This window comes from Siniperca chuatsi, linkage group LG2 (genome assembly GCF_020085105.1).
Source record: "Siniperca chuatsi isolate FFG_IHB_CAS linkage group LG2, ASM2008510v1, whole genome shotgun sequence".
In the NCBI taxonomy this organism is placed as follows: Eukaryota; Metazoa; Chordata; class Actinopteri; order Centrarchiformes; family Sinipercidae; genus Siniperca; species Siniperca chuatsi.
Window position 1 is genome coordinate 25089061 of NC_058043.1, and position 4320 is coordinate 25093380.

Genomic DNA, 4320 nt, shown 5'->3' on the forward strand with positions numbered 1-4320 from the left:
CTACTTTGTGCTGTACATCCAATAGCTGGAGTGCCATGAGCCTCAAGCAGAGAACTGCTTGGCACTGCATGGACTTGGTGCATCCACCCCTGAACTGAACAAATGAAGCACAATTTATGGCAGCAATATTTGCCTATTATTCTGAGTATGATCATCCCTTTAGTTGTAATGAGTTATCAAAACTTTCAGTGTAGAAGCGTTACCATGCTCGGGAAATTGCTTTTTATTCGAAAAGGGAAGTGCAGTGAAATTAAGGCTTTTGACCTTGATTTATATGATTTATCTGATTCAATTTCTTTTATTACCTGTAACCTGTCTGATGTTATCATTCTTTACACGAACAGTACTTTATTATCATAAACTAATACTTTTGACAATACAGTGTGGAATGCATTGTGAATGCATAGCTGCTTGTCAGAGAGGATGAGAACAATACATGGGATTCAGGTAGGGAAAGTGCAGGCTAACATCAAAGCCATCACACAAAAGACAGGAAGACCGGCCACATGAAAGATTGATGAGGCACTTAAAACTAAGATTAAAAAAGTATAGGGGAAAACAAAAAGGAATCTTTTATAACTCATCATAAACAACAGAGGGCCTTCGCTTTCACAAGAGAGCTCCTGAAATATAGATTACTAGATTTGCGACCTGGAATGACCGGCGTGCTGTACCAAGTCTGTCGCTCTCAGCTGTGATGGTCCTTGATAGTGGGTCATGTATTATGGATGCTACAGCACAAAGAAGTAGGAAGAGTTCCCTGCCCTCCACTGTTTTATTAATCCTCCAACATTTGATCTTAGACCTTTGACCTGGGATGTTTTTGTCAGATGTATAAACAACCAAAAAGATATGACGAATAGGAGGTATTTGCTTTGAATTGATGTCAGCAGCAATCGTTCTGTCCTTCCCAGTGGTGCAGCAAAAGCTTTTCAAACAATTAGAAAAGTTGGTCATTGATTGGATGCGTATGAGTCTCTGTTGGCATAAGACAGAGGCTTTATTGCTGCAGGGGGCTTATTTTAAAGTGTTCAGACAGTTTGGTGCCTGGCGTGTGAAATGTGGGATATCAATTTTGAAATCAGAGTCTTTCTCTTTCTTTCTTTCTTTCTTTCTTTCTTTCTTTCTTTCTTTCTTTCTTTCTTTCTTTCTTTCTTTCTTTCTTTCTTTCTTTCTTTCTTTCTTTCTTTCTTTCTTTCTTTCTTTCTTTCTTCTCTCTCTCTCTCTCTCTCACACACACACACACACACACACACACACAAACACACTGACAGATGTAGGCAGGCCTAGATCTGTACCTTGGACTCAAATTGTTTGCTTATCAGGCTTACCACTCCTAGTCTGTTGGAAGCAAATTGTTGTAAATGTTGTAACACAGAAGCAACCGTTTCCCAGGCAAAATCCAGAGGTTATCGAGGATTTCTAGTCAGCCTAGAAAAATAGCTCTAGGGATGGCAATGTGGGTGTGTCGGTCGGTCCACCACTTTGGTCCAGACCGAAATATCTCAACATCTACAAGAAGGATTAGCACAGACTTTTGTACAGACATTTGTGGTTCCCAGCAGATGAATCCTAATGATTCTGGTGATCCCCTGACTTTTCCTCTAGTGCCACCCTGTGGTCACTATTGGATGGATTGGCAATACATTTGGTACGAACATTCATGTTAGCCTCAGGGTGAATTGAAATTACTTTGTGATCCTTCAAGATTCCATATAGCGCCATCATCAGGTCAGAATTTAAATTTGTCTCATACTTTAGTTTATGACCAAAAACCTGCAAAACTAATTGTGACATTCCCATCAGCCTCAGCTGTACTATTGCTAATTAGCAAATATTAGCATGCATACTAACATGCTAAACTAATACGGTGAACATGGTAAACATTATACCTACTAAGTATCAGCATGCTAGCATTGTCATTGTGAGCATGTTATCAAGATGACATTAGCATTTAGCTCAAAGCACAGCTGTGCACAAGTACAGCTTCACAGAGCATGGCTATAGACGCTTAGTCTTGTTTATTGCTGCCCCCACTTTACCCCTCACCGTCAGGTCTTAACCATCTAATTACTCACAAAAATAACTACATAATTGCTTTCATTTAGCTTAAAATACTTATTAAGCTATTTATTTCCGTATTTTCATTTTAGTTATCTAAATGTATATATAATTTCTCTGCGAAGCTGTATTTAAATGTGCTCTATAAATAAGTAAAAAGACTTGAAGTCAGCTTTACAAAATTATTAGCTACATTATTAGATTCATCTTGAGAACCCAACACACAGAAAAAGATCTATACTAAATATTTATATGCACGGCATGTCATGGTCCGGCTTTGCCTCTCCCTCATCCCTAGTGTTTCCAGCTGTTCTCCCCCTTCCCTTGTGTGTCCTGTTTGTCCCCTGTTGATTTCTGTCTGTATTGGGGTGTGTGTGTGTGTGTGTGTGTGTGTGATCTGGTCTAGGCGTGGCCTTCATTCCCTCCCTCCTACAAACCTGCAACCAACTACCAATCAAGCCTTGCAGTCAAGCCTCCTGCACACCAGCTATCCATCCAATGATCCAGTTCCAGCAGTATATAACCCCGGCTCTCCTCTCCAGTCTATGTATACCATGTAAGTGGTATGGACATATGGTCAAGGCTTTGTCCTGGTCTGTCCTTGTGTCTTTGAGTACCCTGGTGACCTTTGTTTCTCCTTGTACCTCAGGATCATACTCACCTGTGTACCGTCTGCCTACGAACCTGCCTGCCAGTCTGTCTGCCTGGATTTACGCTCTTCTGTGTATTTGTTTGCCAATAACCTGCCTGCCTACCCGCCTAGACTCCGTGTCAACTCAAGACTGCCTGCTAAAACAGAAAATACCACTGTAAGATCTCAGTCTACCCTCAAGCAACTCTGCTATCTGTGAGTGAAATAAACTGTGTGAACGTTTGAGTCCTCGTCTGGGTCCTGGGCTTTCTTAAAACACTACACAGCATTAACAAAATTGCATTTTTTGTTCTTATTCATTTATTTATTTTTTATGTCCTGATTTTAAGTTCATGGTACATTTCAGATGACTTGACACTGATGGAAATACATCACTGTACATATCCATACAGTGTCCACTGACTAGTGTGTCCTGACAAGTTGGCATCACACTGTAGGCATGTAAATCCCCTTAAGGGTGGAATTAGTCATGTTAATAACAACTTTTTAATTCCATCAGATGGTAGAGAGAGGGAGATCGAAAAGCAGTTATCCAAAAGCCAAAGCTGGAATGAAGATCATGTATTTTTAATGCCCTCATGGTAAGATCAGACATTGAAAAGGGCTAAACATCTCTGGGATATTTAGTTCCTCTAAAAGCCACAAATGAAATGAACAAATGTTCAGGGTTATGAAGTAAACAGCGGTGGTAGCAACATCGGTGTACAGTGGCGACTCTGGAGGGAGGGAAGTTTGGCTGGATGTGACCTTTTTTAGATGGTTTTCATATCACCCAACAGGGCTCTGCTCATGTGGGGCTGTTTCCAAAGGCTATGCTTTACAATAGAAAGTGTTTAAAAGCATACAAGAACACTAGACATACTTATGGTTTTTAATGTTGATCTTTAGGCACTACATGCATCATACACTCCAGGTCGTGAGGGAATAAAGCGGCATTCATTGTGTTTTCAATATAAATATTATTTGAACTAGTGGCAGGTGTTTAGAGAACCTAAAAAATGAAGAAATATGTTGAGGTTGTACAAAGCTTTACCCAGTGTGCTGTAGTTCTGTCGCTTTAAGGTTCTGTCTACAGAAAGATGCCCATGAATAATAACAAATTCTGAATTGAACTGTACAACAATTTCTTTTCACTCATGTTCTTTTAAATGTCGTGTGTGTGTGTGTGTGTGAGACCAAGGAACAGTGTCCTCAAGATTAAAAGTGAAACGTGGCTAGGTTTAATATTTAATATATTGAAAACAAGGAAGGAATAAGGACATAGATATTATGTTTTTTTTTTCTTCTTTAAATATTTTCTTGGACTGAAAGACTGAGTAACTGCTGCAGTGGTTCTCATAGCTGTGAATATACGAATGCTGAAACTATAATGTACATGGAAACCATACAGTAGGTCTCATTACATTATAAGTTGTAACAGATTAAAGTGATATTCCACCTAAAATGTATCTTTTGAGTGTGACACACTCAACCACTGTACATTTGAAAGGTGAATCTAAAACTTTTTAACGTCATAGAAGACCTGCATAGAAAGCATGTGGCCAGCTTGTGGTCATGTCAGTTACAATAAATTACAATAGTGACACATTTTCATTGCAGAAAAACTA

General features: G+C 39.4%; 1 long non-coding RNA gene across 1 annotated transcript; it reads left to right on the forward strand.

The window, feature by feature from the left end:
- Nucleotides 1-1560: 1560 nt before the first annotated feature.
- LOC122864803 lies at nucleotides 1561-2902 on the forward strand. The gene is made up of 3 exons (XR_006375303.1): nucleotides 1561-1731; nucleotides 2360-2617; nucleotides 2711-2902. It is a non-coding gene; the product is annotated as an uncharacterized LOC122864803 (long non-coding RNA).
- Nucleotides 2903-4320: the final 1418 nt, after the last annotated feature.